The 20,789-nt window shown below is 45.3% G+C and overlaps 1 pseudogene; it reads right to left on the bottom strand.

The window, feature by feature from the left end:
• Positions 1-1,931: 1,931 nt before the first annotated feature.
• On the bottom strand, positions 1,932-6,427 carry LOC127696773 (NADH dehydrogenase [ubiquinone] 1 subunit C2-like; annotated as a pseudogene).
• Between the last annotated feature and the right edge of the window lie 14,362 nt (positions 6,428-20,789).

Here is a 20,789-nt window from a genome sequence, read left to right as displayed (position 1 = left end):
GTCCTGAAGCATACGATGTGGTATTTTGTGACGGGCTTCTTTCATGTATCTGTTTTTGAAGTTTGTCCACATTGTAGCATGCAGAAGTACTTCCTGCCTTTAACTTTTAAGCATTATTGATAGTAGTGTGTGGATGTTTTGCATGCATGTATGTTTCACAGCACATGTGCAGGGCTTCCACAGAAGCTATAATAGGCCATCAGTTGCCCTGAAGTTGGAGTTATAGATGGTTATGAGCTGCCATGTTGGCCCTGAGAATCAAACCAGGTCCCTAGAAGAGCAGCAGTGCTCTTAACTACTAAACCATCCGTGCAGCCCCGTTCCACGCCTTTTAATAACTAGATAATATCCCATTCTGTGGATTTACCACATTTTGTTTATCAGCTGGTGGACATCTGAGTTGTTTCCACTTTGGTGTTATTGTGAGTATTGATACCATGGATGCTCCTATGCAAGCTTTTATATAATTTCTTTCTTTCTCTTGGATACACACCTTGTGATAGTTTGTATATACTCACCCCAGAGAGTGGTCCTATTAGAAGGTGTGACCCTGTTGGAGTAGGTGTGCCACTGTGAGTGTGAGCTATAACACCCTCGTCCTAGCTGCCTGGAAGCCAGTATTCTGCTAGCAGCCTTCAGATGAAGATGTAGAACTCTCAACTCCTCCTGCACCATGCCTGGCCTGCCTGGATCCTGCCATGTTCCCACCTTGATGATAATGGACTGACCCTCTGAACCTGTAAGCCAGCCTCAATTTAATGTTGTCCTTATAAGAGTTGCCTTGGTAATGGTGTCTGTTCACAGCAGTAAAACTTTCAGACAGACCTAGAAGTGGACTTGCTGACATTTTAAGGAACTCCGAAATGGCTCTATGGTCTCACCAGCAGCATAAGAGATTTCGGACTTCTCACCAGCACTAGTCATTGTCTGCCTCTGTAGCTGCCCTACTGTGGCATCTCACTGCCTTGCATTTCCCTGAGGGTGTATGCAGCTGAGCACATTGCCAGAGCCCAGTGGCCATCTATATATCTTAAATCTCTGGAGGAATATAGCTAGCATTACCACTGCAGCCTCAGGAGCCTAATCAAAACCACTCAGCCAAGCTACACTTGAATTCCTGAACTTCAGAAACTAACACACTTGTGCACACTCACTCACTCACTCACTCACACACACACACACACACACAAATGCCCCCCCTCACACACACACACACACACACACACACACACACACACGTGGGGGTAGGCGCTAGAGGTGATGCTAGGGATTGAATATAGACTCATGAATTTTAGGCAAAAATTTTGCTACTGACTCTGTGTGTGTGTGTGTGTGTGTGTGTGTGTGTGTAAATCCAAATGCCTCTCAATCCCTCCACAAACTTGTGAAACACAAAATAAGATGATTTGGGTTTTTTTGTTTTTTGTTTTGTTTTGTTTTTTTGAGACAGGGTTTCTCTGTATAGCCCTGGCTGTCCTGGAACTCACTCTGTAGACCAGGCTGGCCTCAAACTCAGAAATCGGCCTGCCTCTGCCTCCCAGAGTGCTGGGATTACAGGTGTGCGCCACCACGCCCGGCTGACGATTTGTTTTAAAAGATGTTTATATGTACATACATATACATACATAATAGAGATTTATTTATTTTGTTTTATGAGACTCGATTTCTTTGTGTAGCCCTGGCTGTCCTGGAACTAGCTCTGTAGACCAGGCTGGCCTCGAACTCAGAGATTTGCCTGCCTCTGCCTCCTGAGTGTTGTGGCTAAAGGTATACACCACCACTCCCAACCATGAGAGATTTTTTTCATAATAACAATTTTTAATTTTAGGTGTTAATATATTAATCTAAACCTCAACTCTCACAGAAAGATATTCCATAAAATTTAGAAAATATTCAGGTTGTGGTGAGCAGCAGCAAACCTTTTGAAGTCTTCAATACCCTGGATGGAATGCCTCAAGAATTTGACCATAAGTTTTCTTCTCTTTTTCAGGAAAATCTTCTGGATGAAGTTTATATACTCAAACATGCCATGGTCCTTCACAGCATACAAACAGTCAGAAAAGGGAAGTGCCATGCGGAAGCTGACCTGTGCAAACCTGCTTTTGTCACAGGTCTCCTCTGAAGTGTGCTGTCCAGCAGGCCGGTGGAGCAGCCCAGGACTCTGATGTAGAGAAGCTGCGGTCATTTCATTCAGCTTGGGCGTGGCAGGCTCCGGGCTTCATCAGGCAAGAATGTTAAAGACCACAGCCTGGCGACCCTTGAGTTCCTTCGTCGTATTACTGGGAGTTCCAAGTGAGGTCTTATACTCTAGGTATAAGAAAAACCATGGCTAGCCGGGCGGTGGTGGCGCAGGCCTGTAATCCTAGCACTCTGGGAGGCAGAGGCAGGCGGATTTCTGAGTTCGAGGCCAGCCTGGTCTACAAAGTGAGTTCCAGGACAGCCAGGGCTACACAGAGAAACCCTGTCTCAAAAAAACCAAAAAAAAAAAAAGAAAAAAAGAAAAAAAGAAAAAACGAAAAACCATGGCTCTGAAGGCCAGGACTGAGCTACCGTCCTCCTCCAAGATCCGGGCTGAAGAGCAAGAGAGATTTTTTAAAACAGAGAAATAAATAACTAACACAGAAGTGATCAGTTGAAATGAGGAACACAGGATTGGGGAGACAGCTCTGTGATTAAGATCACTGTCTGAGCTGGGGAGCTGAGCGGTGGTGGTGCACGCCTTTAATCCCAGCACTCAGGAGGCAGAGGCAGGCTGATCTGTGAGTTCAAGGTCATCCCTCTCTACAGTTAAAAAGAAAAAAAAGAAAGCACTGTCTGCTCTTCCAGAGGACTCTGGTAGATTCCCACATGGTGGCTTGGTGGCTCACTGCTCTCTGTAACTCCAGTCCCAGAAAATCCAGTGCCTGCTTCTAGTCTCAGTGGGTTCCAGGCATGCAAGTGGTACATAGACATACATGCCAGTATAACACCCACACATACTTACATACACATATTTATATATACATTTATAATAAGTAAATAACATCAATAGTAAAAAATAAAATGAGAACATATCATGGGTGCCTATAATAAGGCAGAAACTCAGTCAATGTAAAGACATAAGAAAAAAATGTTTAAATGTAAATTTTTATTTTTTTATTTTTTTTCCAAGACAGGGTTTCTCTGTGTAGCCCTGGCTGTCCTGGAACTCACTCTGTAGACCAGGCTGGCCTCGAACTCAGAAATCCACCTGCCTCTGCCTCCCAAGTGCTAGGATTACAGGCATGTGCCACCACACCCAGCTGTAAATTTTTGGAACCGAAGAAACAAACCTGTCATGTTCCTAGATTGATTTTCTACCTAGAAACTCCTGAAACATTGGGGCTGGGGAGACGGCTCAGTCAGTAAAGCTCCTTCCACAGAAGCATGAAGACCTGGGTTTGGATCCACTGAACTCGTGTAAAAAGCTAGGCATGGCAGCTGTAAACCCAGTCCTGGGGTGAGAGAAGGCAGAGACCCGTGGGTCTCTGAAGCTCACTGAGCAGACAGCCCGGCCGAATCAGTGAGCTTCTGGTTCAATGAAAGACCTTGTCTCAAAATATAAACGTAGCGGGGCTGGAGAGAGAAGGCTCAGTCGTTAAGAACACCTGCTGCTCTTGCAGAGGACCCAGGTTCAGTTCCCAGCTCACTCCTATCCTACATGATCCTCTCAACCATCTGTAATTCCAGTCCCAAGGGATCCGGTGCCCTCTTCTGGCCGCTGAAAGCCTCAGCCATGCATGCACGTACAATACATGCAAACAAAACACTCAGATGCTTCAGATAAAAAATTCTAGGGGGATAGAAGGTGGAGGGCAAGTGCAGAAAGACACCAACCACCGGCCTCCACATCCGTTCAGACAAGTGTGCACCCACAGATAGCGCCCCAGACCCACACACGCACAGCAGACAGGCTCTCCCTATGAGGAGAAGGAAAGAGTCCCCAGTCTAAAACCAGGAACATAATTTGCAATCCTGGGACCAGGGCCTTATGAGAGCTGTGGATTCAGATTCTGGGAACCCAACTTTTCCACTTTAAAGGCCTGAGACTCTAAGTGTGTGGTCTGTGATACACTTGAGATATCCTGTGCTCCCTTTGTGCGACGTTGGCTGATTGACCTTCTATTGGCTTTATTCTACTGTTCGATGACTTCCTACTGACTCTGTCTCATGCTCTCCAGCAAACCATATATACAATGTTGTACTTCTTAATAAACTTGCTTGGTGTAAGCTATCAGTTTATTCAAGACCCCTGGCCCCAACTCTTTTTTATTTCCTCATCCCTGGTCCTTCTGCTAAGGACACAGTCACTGAAGAACAACCTGTCGATCCAGGTCATCTAGGATGTGGGGACAGAGTATAACAGGCTGAAATAGCCCAAGCTAGACCTTAATTTAAGTTTGAATCTAACCCATTTTTTATTTATTTAGAGGGTGTATGTGTATGGGCGGAAGCATGGAAGCACGCCGTGACACACATGGAGTTCAGAGAACAGCCTGAGAGTTCTCTGCAGTTCAGAGAACAGCCCCGGAGAGCCTGCGGATCCTGGGATCAAGCTTACGCTGTCAGGCTTATCCGCCTTTATCTGCTGAGCTCTCTTGCTGACCTGAATTCAGATTTTTCCTAAATCTTTCTGTTCCTGTTAATAACACAGATAATAACAGTACCCAAGAGTCGAGGATTGGTGTGGGTGGGAGTAATGCTCATTAGGTATCGTGGAGAATTTGGCAAATAAGAGCTTCGTTTAAGCTGGAGACTTGAGGGCAGGAGCGAGGAAGTGTGGCAGCGAGCGGGCCTGACTGGATGCCCAGCTCCCAGGGCTGGAGAATGTGCGCTCTTCACGCGTCCCCAGAAGGTCCCTGCCTGCTCAAGGACTCTAATACGCCCCGATTCCCAGTCCCATCGCTGTCACAGGAAAGCTTTGGAACAGTCACATGCCTTGACTAAATGCCTATGATGTATCCCACTGTTGAAAATGCTTGCATATGTGTTCCTGAGCTACCAGCTTCCTGCCACTGACGAGCGCTTTAGACCACTTAACTGGAGGAAAGCTTTATTGTGGCTTATGGTCTCTGACTGCTGTTTTGAGCCTGTGGTGGAAACAACACACCATACTGTGAGCATGTGAGGGAGGAAGTCTCCAAGCCCACCTTCCTCTGTTGTGTCACGGCTTCCTCTGAGATTAAAGCCTTCCATCTTGGAGCGAAGCTTGTTCAAACAAGATACTAAAGGGGAAATGAAACTGCAAGTTATTTTAAGGGCAGCTGAAACATTCACTAAGAAAAGTTTCTAAGCTCAGAAAGTAAACAATTCAATGGCTTCAGGAAGTCCCTGAAACTGACCAGATTCACTAGGCCACTCCCCCACCCCACCACCCCACCTCACCCACACAAGTATATGTAAGCAGTAAGGACTGCTGAGAGAAGACAGACCCAGGCAGACTAAACTTGCCTAACGTATGCTCAGACCACCTAGAACCACCTAGGAGTATCAGAGGTCAGCCCAGGTGCCTGACAGAGGCCCAGACTATCTGAATTTCCTAGAAAGGTCACTCCCCATCCTGCTGAGTAGCTTTCAGGTTTGCTGTGTGCTCCCGGATTCTAGTGTTGGGGTTGTCATGCATGGGGGTGTGGGCTTTGATCACTCAGCTCTAAGTTATTTCTGCTCCTGTAACTAACCCTCACCCGTGTTCCTGTAACTTCAGTAAAGCTCAATGGTTCAACAAGTTGAACTTTGGTGGTATCTGTACTTTGGTCTGTCTTTAGTTTTCTGTCCAGAGAGAGTACACGTTTGTTCATGTCTCCCCAGAAGCTGTGTCCAACAGTGTTCTCATGGAGTTGTACAATCTCAGTGTTGTACAATGCCCCCTCAGAGCCATGGAGAAAAGAGAGGCGGCAAGTCCAACGTGCCTTCAAGAACAATTAACCAGTTTCCTTCCACTAGGCCCCAAAGCTACTTCCATCTCCCAGTAACGCCATACGCTGGTGACCACAGGACCCAAGGAGAGGCTCAACAAAGGGAAGCTTCCCAGTGGCCCCGGAGCTATAAGGAAAGTCAGGAGAAAGATTGGGCACCATGGGCCCTGAGGGTGCTGCTGGACAGCTGGACAGTGAGCCACAAAGGACTCCAGGTCTGGGACAGAATACCACTGAGTGTATGACTTACAGATTTCCTAGTTAGGTAGCACTTACGTGCTCAGTCCCACCATGCACCATTGACAAGGGAACAGATGAAGTAGAAATTCCTGATTATATTTTAATTACCTGGAAAAATGAATAATTTCAATATAAATATATAAATATAAATATATATTAAACATAAATATATGTCTCAAACATTTTATTTTTTTAAAATCCATGTATTTATTTAGGGTGTGTGTATGTGTGTTCCCAGGTGTGCCGTGGTGCATAGACAGAGGTGAGAGGACAACTGGAGAGTCTGTTCTCTCCTCCCACAGTGCGCAATCCAGGGATTAAACACACACAGCCTGGTGGCAAGCACCTCTGCCCACTGATCCCGCTCACTGGCTCACCATTAATATTTTTGTTATTTGGGGCTAGGGAGATGGATCAGGAGTTAAGAGTTCTTACTGCTCTTGCAGAGGACCCAAGTTCGAGTCCCAGCATGCAGGACTCACCACTGCCCAAAACTCTCTCTGCTGGGAATCTGATGTCCTCTTGTGGCCTTCAGTGGCACCTGCACCCACATGCGTGTAGCCTCACACATGCATAACAGAATGAAACTATTTTTTAATTTCTTAAAAATATTTTTTGTTATTTCAAATTATAGTCAGCTGGAAACTGTAGTAGCCCATGACTGAGGCCCCAGAACATGGGTGGTAGAGAAAGAAGACTCAGGCCGGGCAGTGGTGGCGCACACCTTTAATCCCAGCACTTGGGAGGCAGCGGCAGGCAGATTTCTGAGTTCAAGGCTAGCCTGGTCTACAAAGTGAGTTCAGGACAGCCAGGGCTACACAGAAAAACCCAGTCTTGAAAAAAAAAAAACAAAAAAACAAAAAAACAAAAGCAAAAAAAAAAAAAGAAGAAGAAGAAGACTCAGGAGTTCAAAGTCACTAAAAAAAGATAACTGATTTCTTGTTGTTTTTACTGGTACATCTGGCAATCCTCCCCAGTATATGTGAGGTCTTTAAGAAGCTCGATGAACAGGGCTGGAGAGATGGCTCAGCAGTTAAGGAACGCTAACTGCTCTTCCAAAGGTCCTGAGTTCAAATCCCAGCAACTACATGGTAGCTCACAACCATCTGTAATGAGATCTGGCGCCCTCTTCTGGTGTCTGAAGACAGCTAGAGTGTGCTTACATATAATGAATAAATCTTTAAAAAAAAAAAAAAAAGAAGCAGAAGAAGAAGAAGCTCTATGATCCTCAGCTGCTGCCGAATCCTTACCTGTTCCTCCTTTCAAAAGGCAGATTTAAAAAAAAAATGGTTGGAGTTTACATACATGTGATCAGCATCTCTGTAGAGCCAGGACTCAGAATCTTCCTTGTTCCTTTCTTAAAAAAAAAAAAAGTATTTATGTATTATATGTGAATACACTGTAGCTGTCTTAGACACTCCAGAAGATGGAGTCAGATCTCATTACTGATGGTTGTGAGCCACCATGTGGTTGCTGAGATTTGAACTCAGGACCTTTGGAAGAACAGTCAGTGTTCTTTAACTGCTGAGCCATTTCTGCAGCTCCTCCTTGTTCCTTTCTCTGTCTCTAATGAGCACATTTTTTTTTACAGGGCTTGAGAGATGGCTCCATAGTTAGTAGCACTTGTTCCTCTTGCAGAAGACCCAGGTTCAATTTCCAGCACCTACACTGTGGCTCACAAGCATCCACAACTCCAGTTCCAGAGTTCCCACACCCTCTTCTGACCTCAAGCACCAAGTCTGCACATATGGTGCATACACACATGGGAAATGCTCAAACATAAATAAATTTTAACAAGAAAAGGGAACCTGAGAGCTAGCACCATCCAATAGGATGAGAGGGGTGGGGTGTGTGGGACGCATGAAAGGTGAATCAGGACACTCAGGGGAGGGTTGGCCAGAGAATTTGGCCATTGATTAGCTAAATACTAGCAATTCTATATACCCAAAGTCTCAAGGGCAGAGGAGTGTTTGCAGCAGGACCTCGGGTCTCCTGGCTGCTGTGATTTGGAAATGGTGTGACTGTCGTCTAATAAACTCTTTATATCTTAATAAATGAACTCAGCCATGCATGGTTCTGGGAAGCGCAGGCAGGATGATCCAGCCAGCCTGGCTACAGAAAAACCCTATCTCAGAAATAATAAAACTGTGCTCACACCAGCCCTAAGCAAGAGAATGCTAATGCACACTGCAGAGGTAACTTAAAATATTCTTGCTGTAGTTCAAAATGTTAAAGGAGCAGCAGAAATTAATTTTAGTAATATATTTTATATAATCTACTCCACAAAATATTATCCTGACATGCCATTAAGATTTTAAAATGATGAACAGGGTACTTCACATGCCTCATCATGCTGCCTTTATAGATTCTCTGAGCGGCCTGGCGCAGTGCAGAGTACCTGTAATTCCAGTTCTCAGGAAGCAGAGACAGGTCATTCTCAACTACATACTGAGTTTGAGGGCAGCCTGGGCTATATGAGACCCTGACACCAAAACAAACAAATTCTGTCTCCATTTCACACTTAGGTCAGTTTTGATTTACATCTCAAGCGTTCACTAAAGGGTATCAAACAGTACAGCTTGTGTGTGTGTGTGTGTGTGTGTGTAAGGATTCGAACCACAGTAAAACAGGATGTGTGTTTACCTGTCTGTCTGTCCATCTGTCTGTGTGGGTCTCTCTGTGCCTGTGTTTTTGTTTGCCTGTTTTGAAGCAGGGTCTCCTGGAGTCTGGTTGACTTCACCTTGCTATGTGATTGAAGCTGGCCTTGAACTCCTGACCCTCCAGTGTTTATCTCTCAAGTGCTTGGATTGTGGGCATGTGTCTGTGCTTGGATCAGCCTTGTACCCTGATGTGTTTATCTTATGTAGAAATCTGAGGAGCTTAACAGGAGGCTGTTGTGTTTTGGAAATTATGTCTAATGTTTAGAGATGAGGAACAATTTCTGAACTTCTAGCTGGGGTGTGACTAGACAAAAATGGGTTAATTTCATGGGATAGAAGAGACTAAAGGTGAACAGATGGGTGTGGCCTTGGGGGAAGCTGAGAGAAAAAAGAAAAAGAAAAGGGCCTTTGTTCCTTTAAGTCTCAGGTACTGGGAGCCAATCCCCTGAAACCAGAGCTGTGCAGACTTTGGCTGCCACCTGGTGGCCTGATATTCGTGCAGGGAGTCACAACGTCACCTGCATTTTATCTCAGTATGGATTGCTTGAATGTTCAAGACCAGACTAGATAGCAGGGTGAGACACGTCTCTTCAAAAAAATTAAAATAAAACGGAGTGAATTAACTTTGCGTTTTATATTAACATTAATGAGCAATCTTTTAGTATAAGTTTGTCCCTGATGTTTAACTGATGTTTTTTGTCAAACTGAACTGTAACTGGACATTCTGTATTTTATTTGGAAATCCTACTTCTAGTTCATTCTCAGGGTTTCAAAGGAAACGTATACTCTGAACTGTGTCTGGCAGGAGACTAAATATTAAGGATGCAATCAGCCAGAGCTGATTAGAGCTACCATAGGAACTTTGGTACACAAAGCACAGTTAAAGCTACCATAGGAACCACACATGGAAGAGTCTGAGGAGAGGGGTTTAGGGTGAAGGCACTCAACCAGGAGTTAACTAGTTGCCCCAGACGTGGGGACTAACATTGATATGTTTTGTAATATGGTGGGAAGGGGTGAGGGGAAGGGAGTAGAGGCAGAGAAATAAAAAGGACCAAGAAGGACAGAGAGGGGGAGGAGAGAGAAAGAAGGGGAGAGGCTAGCCAGGAAAGGGGGCACGCATACAGTCCTTTTATAGCAAGCTAGGCTTTACCTGGCTGTTGCTAGGTAACTGTTGGGCGGAGCCTAGAGGAAATGCTAACAGCCACCATGATGATAAATATGCCTCTGAAACTGTAAATGAGCCCCAATTAGATGTCTTTCTTGTAAGAGTTGCCTTGGTCGTGGTGCTCATTCACAGCAGTAGAACATTGAGGAAGACAGAGTTGGTGCCAGGGAGCAAGATAGGGCTGACAGGCCCGACCATGCTGCTTGTTAGCAGAATGTGGACTTTGGGACTTTGGATTAGGAAAGCAATTGAATGCTTTAAGTGGGGCAAGACCTCATCCTACTAAGCTTCCAACTCCTGGAAAGGAATTTAAGAAAAACTTAAGTAGTGAAGGCCGCCATTGGCAACAGAAAGCTGGTGCAAATGATGTTGAAAAGGTGGCCATGCTCCAGCCCCAGCAAGTTACAGAGCTTGGCAGCTTCCACCGCATGGTTCCCGGATAAGCATCTGGCAGGTCATCATCAGGCAAGAGGGTAACAGGGCTGATGGTGGTGGGTTTCTCAAACTGGACATGGGGGTGCTCCAGGAATGGGGCGCAGAACTGGGTCACATGAGTGTTAGCCAGCATTCTAGTATTCCTGGGAGGAGGGCTCGCATGAGAGCCTGACACAGAGTTAACCTGCCTGCTTTGTTCGCTAGAAGAGCAGGAGCCACCACAGCTTTTAGACAGGTGGGCCATTCTCTGCCTACAGGATCTGATCACTAGGACAGGTATGACACTGGGTATTTCCATGGCCCCAAAGTTTGGGATAAAACCTCCTCTGTAATGCCTTTTGTTTCACAGACAAGGAGATGAAAGGTTTTGAGATGCCTGGAAGTGGTGGGGCTAAAGGGGAAGTCAGCCTCAAATGCCTTTTGTGACCCCATTTGTGGCAGTGTAGGGAGGCCTTGCTATTTCCACAAACCCTGGACCCAGAGGCAGCAATGTCTAGCTGTACCTAGAAACTCTCAAACCTGTCTCCTAGTCTTTGGAGTTGGGATCTGAAGGATGGCAGCAACCCTGCTCTGAGACAGGCTCCTTTTGCCTCCTCTCAGCTGGTAGCCAAGATAAGTAGCCTCTGATGTGTTGGGCTTTCTTAGGCAACACTCGGTACCCCCAAGGTCTGTAACTCTCGCAGTAGTCCCTCAGAGACCCATTTATAGTCTATTTTAGTTGTAGAGGCTAAAAGGAGGTCATCTACATAGTGTAAGAATATAGTCCCAGGAGACCTCTAATGGAAGTGCACGAGGTCAAGACTTGGTGCCTCATCGAACAGGATTGGAAAGCTTTTAAATCCTTGGGGCAACCTGATCCTAGTAAGTTGCCTGATGTAACCTCCCTCTGGATGTGGGCACTCAAAAACAAAGATGGGTTATGTTGCAGAATTTTAGCAGAACTGTTGTATCTGGCAGGAATCTGGAGTGGTAGGGCTTAAGCCTTAAAATAGCCTTTTGTCAGAGACTGTTATCTGAAATTTTATGGGGCTGTTCCTTTGAAGGATTCTGATATCCTTTTTTATCTTGATCCAGAGACTGACCTGGCACACCAGGAAGTCTCCCATGGTTGAAAGGTGCTTAGGTGATGGATCTTTCAAGTTAGTCCTAAGGTCAGATAAGTTTTGATATTCTTTGGAATATCAAACTTGCTAAAGGATGTTGGTGGAGGATCTCTGACTTGCTAAAGGTTCCTTCTATATAACAATATAAAGAGCTTCAAGGAGACTGTCCTGAGAAGCCTAAATTCACCATGTAGTAGTTCCCTTTCCGATCAACCAATCAATCAAACAAACAAACAAATAAACAAAAAATCATCTGTGTAACCCACCAACATGGAGAGGGTTGGCTCATCTCTGCCAATGGGAGGCTGAAGAACTTACAAACCATGAAATTGCCATTTCCAGTCCAAGACATTGAACACCTGTCTCTGCAAAAATCAAACGCATGAGAGGGTTTGGGTTTGGCACCATGGTGTGGATGGTCTCCACTCACTTATTCACTTCCCTCAGATCTTGGTCCCAGATTTTTTCACAAGCAGAAGTGTATTCCAGTGTGACTGGCAGGGTGCCAGACAGGATGCCTATCTCTCTAAGCCTGGGCTGCAGTTCCCCTTTTTTGCTTCCAGGATCATTGAGTATTGTGTAGTCGGGAGCAGCTGAACAATGATAGGTCAGTTGAACAATTATAGGAGCTCAGTGCTGGACCAATCCCAGTAGGATGTTTCCTGCCCACACCCCCAGGAATCTTTATTGTAAATCTAAAAGACACTCCAGCTGTATCTTTTGACTAGGGGCAGGACTTTCAGCTAGGAGAAATTCTTCTAGAGGGCAAGATAACAAAATCTTGCTGGGTGTCTCTAAGTCTAACTGCAGCTTTCAACTTACACAAAAGGTCTCGTCTCAATCATGGGGAAGGGCTATCATGTGTGTCCAAGAATGAGTGAGTTACTGACCCCTTTCCTAGTTCTATGGAGTGGGCTAATGGTCCAGGGGTAGTAGATCATTGTCCTAGGGCTTCTTAAGGACTGAATATGTCGGCCCCAATGTCTACTAAGAAGTCATTTGCTTCATTCCCTACATTAAGTTTTGCCCTAGGCTCCTGAGGCCCTGTCACTTGTCTAACTGTGGTACTTGTGGAGCCTTTTTCTGAGTAGGGTACTCATTTCCCCCAGTGTCCTTTCTCCCTGCAGTAGGCACATTGCTCTTTCCCTAATGGTGGCCTGATTGTCTCCTGGCCTCCTTGCTACCTGCTGAGCCAGACTGGTTTATTACCTGAGTTTTCTCATATGGCCCCACTATGGCTTTAGTGTGTCTCTTATCCTGGCTCTCAATAGGTTCTCTGTTGTTAAACACCTTTGAGCCACCTCCAGCAATTCATACAATCAATAAATACTTCATACAATCAGTACCTCATACAATCAATACTTCTAACGTTTGTAAATTCTTTCTAATATCTGGGGCTGACTGGGTGGTGAAGGCAGTGTTGAGTACCCACCCGTTCTCTGGTATTTCTGAGTCCATGAGTGTATATTGGTGTATAAGCTCAGGAAGTTTCTAGAAATTGCTTTAAGAACCCAGCAGGATAAATGCTCTGCGACTCCCTGTATGACCTCACTTGGCTTTGATAGGTTTGTGGGCTTCTGTGCTACTGCTTAGAGACCAGGCAGGAAAGCCCGAGGTAGGTGTATAGCACCTCCTTCCTTTGGTTAGTATTAGGATCTCAATGGGGTTACTGGATGGAAGCATGCTATAAGCATTATCAGCCAGCAATTCCCCATCAGGACCCAGCACAGCTTTCTTAGTTCCCAACCATAGGCAGGCTGATATAAACAGTATGGTCAGTGCTGCTGGCTGGCAATCATCCCAGGTGGGCTAGTGGGTATAGGAAACACTCTCTAAGAGACAGATGAGTGCCCGAAGTTTCTCAAAGAACGGGGGTTTCTGGGACTTCCTGTCATACATATAACAAAAATAGGCATGGGGGCTTCTCACTCAGATCCTTCAGCTCAGAAGGAGCAAATCTGGAGGCTTTCCAGAGCAGTTCCAGAATGTCAGGAACTGCTGAGGTCTGGGTCAAGTCTGAGGAGCCCAGGGAATCAGGGATGGTAAATGAGATAACAGCTGAATTCTGATAGGAGACATAATTGGAGCCCCTACAGGTATGCAGGGGACACACAGACTCAGAGGTATGGTAGGGTATATTTTAGGAAAGAAGAGGAAAGGGCCTCTGGGGTTGAGGCCTGAAATGGGGGTCATCTTTGTCCAGGAACATTGGGTGGGGATCATTCTTCCTCCTCTGGATGGATAAATAGAATTGTTGGTGGTTCCCCCCTTTGGGCTTTGCTACCAGAACCTTGACACCAGCTTTAAGGGAACAAGTCCTGAGCCATGGAGGAGAGTGTTGCAGGAGACTTAGCCAAACATCTATGTAGAGAAATAATCAGGGTGGCCAGGATTTCCTGTGACCACCAATCATACTGCTCAGGCTACTTTATGTGCCTGCAGATAGTTATGCAACAACAAAAGAGGGCCACTCTAATTTACAGAGGGTCCAAAGGCATTCCTTTGAAAACACACTTTTTGGAGCCCTGGGCCATCTCAGTTTACACACTCCTTAGAAGGAAGTTGTTCACACCACCAAGGTCTGAGGCTGGCCTGTGCCAAGCCCTGATTAGTCAAACTAGAGAGAGCCTTGAAATGATCTCAGTGGAACCTCCAAATGTTTAGGGGTAGAGACTTAAAGACCACTCACCATGACCAAAGTCTGAGTTGAGAGTCTGTATTAAGCTACCAGTGACTGCATGGAGAGAAATACTTCTCACAAAGCAGCCTCAAATGCATTTTACAGGGAGCCTTTAAAGTAAAAAAAAAAAAAAATCACAGAAAAAAACACATCCTTGTTGGCAGCTGGAGAGGGAAGTTAAAGCAAGCAAGCAGATTAACAGAAGCCAAAATCAAGCTGGGGCATTCTGACTCTGAGTTTCTAAGACAGGGTTGGGTACTTTTCCTTAGGATTTTTCATGGTGGGAGTAGAAAATGAGGTAGGGTCCATTTTAGGCTAAACCAAAGATGGCTCCAGTTGAGACAAGATGGAGAAACCTTTTATCACACCAGTTAATGCCTTAGTGTGATGAAGCAGACACTGATCTACCTGTCTATCTAACTGTATCTTGAGTTATTCTATTTTTATTGTGTGTGTATGTGTATGTATGTGTGAAAGCAGAGCTGTCTGAGTCTAAAAGAGGATATCTGATTCCTTGGAGCTAGAGTTGCAGGTAGTTTTGAGTTTGAGCACTCGATGTGGGTGATGGGAATCTTACTCTGATCCTCTGCAAGAGCAAGATGCACACTCAATCACCAAGTTACCTGGCCAGTACTACCTGATATATTTTTGAAGCTAAAGTGATTCCAAATTTCACAGTTCCAATTCCTGGTGAAGTTTTTAATAACAAGAACAGGGTAAAGTAAACAATGTTATTTCCTCAATGTTAAGATTTCAGGAATCTAATTGCTGTTTCCCAGGTAAGACCATAAAAACAACCTATTTTCCAACAAAAGAAAAGGTGAGTTGTTTTTCAAGACAAGATCTCACTATATAGCCTTGACTGTCCTAGAACCCATACTATAGACCAGGCTGGCCTCCTGTTCACAGTGATCTGCTTGCCTCTGACTCCCAAGTGCTGATATTAAAGGCATGCACCATTATGCCCTGCAAGAACATGATTTCTTGAGTAAGAGCCTAGTGGTGGGGTGCTTGCATACCATGTGCTAGACAATGGTTTCCATCCATAATGTCAAACGTGTGGGTGTGAATGTGAACACACACACACACATACACACACACATGCTGTTGAATTCTTTCCTTCAGTCTACACAACAGAGTAACATAGGAGGATAAAATTCAAGCTGGTTGGTAGTGGAGAAATGGCTCAGTGGCTAAGAGTACTGGCTGTTCTTCCAGAGGACCTAGGTTGAATTCCCAGCACCCATATAGTGACCACAACTATGTGTTACTCCAATTTCATTGGGAAGAAGGGAATCCGTAAGTTCCCACTTTGACCACTGCCCACTGCCAAATGAAGCTTCTCAGACTAAGGTTGAAGGCTGTACTGGTGTGGGGTATTCACCAGAAAAGACTGCCCAGATATGGGTTTGACAATAGAAAGTCTTTATTAGCTAGCCAGCTACCGCACGGTGTTCTAGACCCCAGTGTAGCACTGAGCTCATAAGCACAAAAACCATGACCTGGGTTGACACACTTCAGCTGAGAAGAACAGTTAGCCAGAAGCAGAACTACAGAAGCCAAAAGGCAAGGTTAGTGCATTTAGAGGCTTCCCCAGTTTTGATGGATTAGGTCTTTGTTTTCATTTTGGCAGGTGGTGCTGTCTACATGCTGAGTTTTACAGCCTGAATGGTAGGTACTTCCATCACAGAGTCATGGAGTAAGTAGCCTGTTACAGTCTCCACTGGTCTTAGTGCATGAGTCAAATCACGGACTCATCCTGTTTTGGTTTAAAATGCAGGGTTTTTGTTGATCCAATCAGAATAAGAATTAAAGGCCCAGACGGTGCTGATAGCAGAGAGTAGGCCAGACCCAGAGAACAAAGACAGAGTAAACCAGTTATGTTTTTGTTGTTGTTGTTGTTTGGATTTGGTTTTTTCGAGACAGGGTTTCTCTGTGTAGCCCTGGGTGTCCTGGAGCTCACTCTGTAGACCAGGCTGGCCTCAAAATCAGAAATCCACCTGCCTCTGCCTCCCACAGTGCTGGGATTACAGGCGCACGCCACCACTGCCCAGCACCAGTTATCTAATTTATATTTTTGTCTCTTTTTCTTTTTCAGTTTTTTTCCAGCCATGGCAAGATTATTTATTTCTATTTACTCCTTATCAACTAGCATAGAAATAAGAGGGTTTTTCCAAGAGCTACATATAGTTTCCTGAGAAGTCAATCTAAGCCTCTCCAGTTTTGTAGAATCATTTCTGTAAAGGGACCTGACTATTGTTTCACTGCTTCTAGGGCATTATCAACCCATCTACTTAGTTTGGAAAGCATCAGAAGAGGCGCATTTAGTCAGACTGTTGGTGCATGCCCACCAATAGTTTCAGGGACCCAATAATATTGTTGTTATCCGGATAAATTAATCCATAAGGCAGAATACAGATATCAGAATAAGGGGAAGTATCTATGTTAAAGTTTTTTATATTAGATGGGTTTTAGTTCCTTACAAGTGTTCTAACTTTAATTTGGGTTGCCCACAGTGAAAATGGGTGTTGTCAACCAATGGGCTGTCAGTGGTTAGTTATCCTTATGTAGTTCCAGGTGTCTAAGCATGACCAGCAATCCTTGCTGATTTCTGGCCCAGAATGATTAGCTCTATTCCAAGATCCCTTCCTATGGCACAGAATCTGTTTATCCAGGTTTTTCCTATTTCCCAAAGATTAGGATCTTTCTTTTAAAAAAATTATTGCTGGGCAGTGGTGGCACATGCCTGTAATCCCAGCACTGTGGGAGGCCGAGGCAGGCGGATTTCTGAGTTCGAGGCCAGCCTGGTCTACAGAGTGAGTTCTACAGCCAGGGCTACACAGAGAAACCCTGTCTTGAAAACAAAAAACAAAAAATAAAAACAAACAAAAAATTATTTATTTTATGTATGTGAGTATACTGTGACTGTCTTCAGACAAACCAGAAGAGAGCATCAGATCCTATTTACAGATGGTTGTGAGCCACCATGTGGTTTGTGGGTATTGAACTCAGGACCTCTGTAAGAACAGTCAGTGCTCTTAACCACTGAGCCATCTCTCCAGCCTGGTTAGAATCTTTTTAACTTTTGTTTTAAGACAGGGTTTCTCTGTGTAGCCCTGACTGTTCCGGAATTCACTCTGTAGATCCTCTGCCTCTGCCTCTTGTATGCTAAGATTAAAGGAGTGCACCACCACCACCCAGCAATTAAGGGTGGCAGAATTGAGGAGGGCAGATCTTTTTAAAGGAAAATTTCAGGAAACCTCTGTTTTTACAAGAAACTCCTTTGTTTCTGGAGCTAAGGGGCCCAGCTGCATGGCACACATAGAATTAGAAACTCTGTATTTTATGTCAAAAGATAAATTCCCATATCTTTCCTTTTTTCCATCCAACCAGACACTTGAAGTGAAGGTCAGGAAGACGGGCTGCTGGTCTGTAGTCGCACTAGCTAACACCTGCCCTGTGTCTGCTTCCTCAGTTTCCAGTCCAGGCCTAAGGGCTGTGGGGGTTGGGCCACCACCCTGCAGTCGTACCCATAGTGCAAAACACAGCTCAGGAGGAGGTCATGGGGCAGGGAGTGGGAGGCATGGGGACCAGTGAAACCTTAATTTCAACAGGCTCATAGTCCAGAGAGAGACCGTTTGACAGCAGCATCGGTAGCTTGGGCTTTCTTAGCCTGGTGTAGTAGATTCATGGTGTGATGTCAGTTATCTTCCCCACTGTAGGAGTGGAGAGAAGCACCCTGTAGGACCCTTTCCAAGTCAGTTTCGACACCCCCTTTGGCTATTCACTTGACACGATGGACTGGAACAAGGGGAAACTGGTGGTGGTCTCAGGTTGGCTGGCTCTCTCAGGTTAGTGACTAGCCTGTGTGGAGAGCTAGAGGGCCATAGGGACCTGAGGAAGGAATGTTTACAGAGTTCTGCCAACCGGTCTCTGAGCCTGAGAAGCACTGGGGGAGGTGTTGCAAACATAATCTCATGAGGGTGGGGAGGGCGAGGTGTGGGGGTAAGTCCCTCCCTAGATGGGGTGCAGCAGGCTGAGGCAAAGCAAAGGAGAAGGCCTACCCATCTATTGCTAGTCTCTAATGAGAGCTTTGTTAGAGTTTTTTTTTTTTTTTATGTCCTGTTGTTGTTGTTGTTGTTGTTGTTTTTAACCTGCCCAGAACTCTTGGTTCTAGCTGCACAGTGAATTTGTCAATCTATGTTTAAAGCTTTAGCTATTAGCTGAGAAGTTTGGGCTACATAAGTCAGGCCTCTGTCAGTCCCCATTGCTAGGGGGAGGCCAGATCAGGGACTCGTCCCCCGAGGAGCTTTTTAGCGTCTATTTGAACAGTTTCAGTCTGGATGAGGAACACTTCTACTCACCCAGAAAAGGTATCTATGAAAACAAGCAAGTGCTTTTATTCTTCCCCCACAGGCAGGATCATGGTGAAGTCAGTCTTTCCAGAGTTTGCCAGGGTGCTGGGCTCTCATTTGGTCCCCTTCCAGGGTAAGGAGTATCTATTTTGGATTTACTTGAAATCTGGCTGAAAGATATCGCCTACTAGGTTACCCAGTTTAGTTACAACTGAGCAATTCAGAAGGTTTTGGGAACCCCAGTTGAGTAGCCTGGTGAAGATTAGTTTGCCTGCCAGTTGTTTCTGGGAGAATGGTTCCTTCTGGCATCTTCCATCAGTCTGTGGGGTTGAGCTGTCCACTTCTGTTTTACCATGGAGTCTCAGGCAGCACTGCGTCATGGTATCAATAGTCTTAGAGCCCTTTGTCAGGTAGCCAGGTCAGCAACCTCACAGTGAAAGGGGAAACCAAATACCCTCTGGAAGTGACAAAATTCTTTTTAATGTACCTTCTCCCGGTGGTGAGAGCCCCCCTTTCTCCATAGATCACACCGTGGACATGCCCAATAGTGACAGCATCCTGGCTGATGATCCGTGTATGTGGTGGTGGACTTTCCAGTTCCTGTCTGAGAGCCTGGGTCAGGTCCGTCAGTTCTGCTCTCTAGGCTGAGGTACCTGACTTGGGCCCAAATCATTTCTGTTAAAGTAACTACCGTAGCTCCCCTGGTTCCATCTTTTACCACCTGACAGTCATGGGTGAGCAGCTGCATCCCCAGGCCAGCTGCTAGCCTAACTGATGATGGAGAGGTTCTCAACCTGGACTGGGGGCCAGGAGCAGGGCCTGGCACTGGATTACACAGTCATTAAACAGTCAGCACTTCGGTGCTTGGAGGAGGAGGGCTTCAACCATGTTGTGGGTGCTGTGACTATAAGATATTTTTTGTTTGTTTTTCTGTGTAGTCCTAGCTATCTTGGAACTCACTCTGTAGCCAAGACTGGCCTTGAACTAAGAGATCTGCTTGCCTCTGCCTCCTAAGTACTGAAATTAAAGGTGTGCTGTTAGGTGTAAGATCTTGACCCAGAGTTTGAGGTTAGCCTGGTCTATAGAGTGAGTTCTAGGACTACCAAGGCTACACAGAAAAATCCTGTCCGCATCCCCTCCCCCCAAAAAACCTGGAACATCTCAGGTTGCACACCCCCCTAAGCATCCCCTGACCACCACACTCTTTCTCACTCCAAGGGACTCTGAGACCTCTGGTGGCTTGAGGTCTGGTCTCTGGGATTTTCATGGGACCTCCATAACTGTTGTTGGGTATTCACCAAAGAAGACTCCTCGGACAGGGGATTAAGCCAATAGAAGGTCCTTATTAGTCTGCCAGCAACTGCACTGGGTGTTTGGGATCCCAGTGTAGCACCAAGCTTTTCTCAGTATGAGCTTTTAAGCATGAAAGCCATGTCCTGGTTTGACATACTTCGGTTAACAAGAACAGTTAGCTAGAGGCAGAACTACAGAAGACAAAAGAACAAAGTTAGTACATTTAGAGACTTTCCCAGAATAATGGATTCTGATTGCTTAGGTCTTAGTTTTCATTTTTGGCAGGTGGTTCTGTCTATGTGCTGAGTTTTACAGCCTAAATGGCACTTCCATAATGAACTTAATTATGCTAAGGTTTGGGGGGGGGGCTATTACAGTATGGGCATGAATACACACAGACACACACACACACTGAACAGACACACATACAGAGCCACACAGACACACAGACACACAGACAGAGACAGAAAGACAGAGGGGCAGAGAGACAGAGAGAAACATAGCAATTTAAGTACATATCCATTTAGCAAAACAATAATAGCAGATGCTCCCAGAGGGCCTTGGACTTTCCTGCCAAAGGCTTTCAACCAGTTCCACAGTGCCAGGCATGTGTTCCCATTCCAAAGCATTCATATTTAAGGACTTTCTTAGAACTATGGACTTTGATGGTGGTTCTCAACCTTCCTGGTGCTGAAAACCCCTTAATATGATTATGTCGCAATGAACCCCCAACCATAAAATTATTTTTTCCTGCTCCACAACCGTAATTTTGCTGTTATGAGTTGTCATGTAACAATCTGGGCTTTCTTATGATCTTAGGTGGCCCCTGTGAAAGGGTCATTTGGCTTTACGCGCTACCCAGGGACGGGTCCATATGACATTGTTCTTAATTCCAATCGTAACTTAAAGGGAAACTTAAACA

The sequence above is a fragment of the Apodemus sylvaticus genome, chromosome 11 (assembly GCF_947179515.1).
Source record: "Apodemus sylvaticus chromosome 11, mApoSyl1.1, whole genome shotgun sequence".
NCBI lineage: Eukaryota > Metazoa > Chordata > Mammalia > Rodentia > Muridae > Apodemus > Apodemus sylvaticus.
Note: the sequence above shows the minus strand (reverse complement) of the source record. Positions and strands in the feature narration are given on the sequence as shown.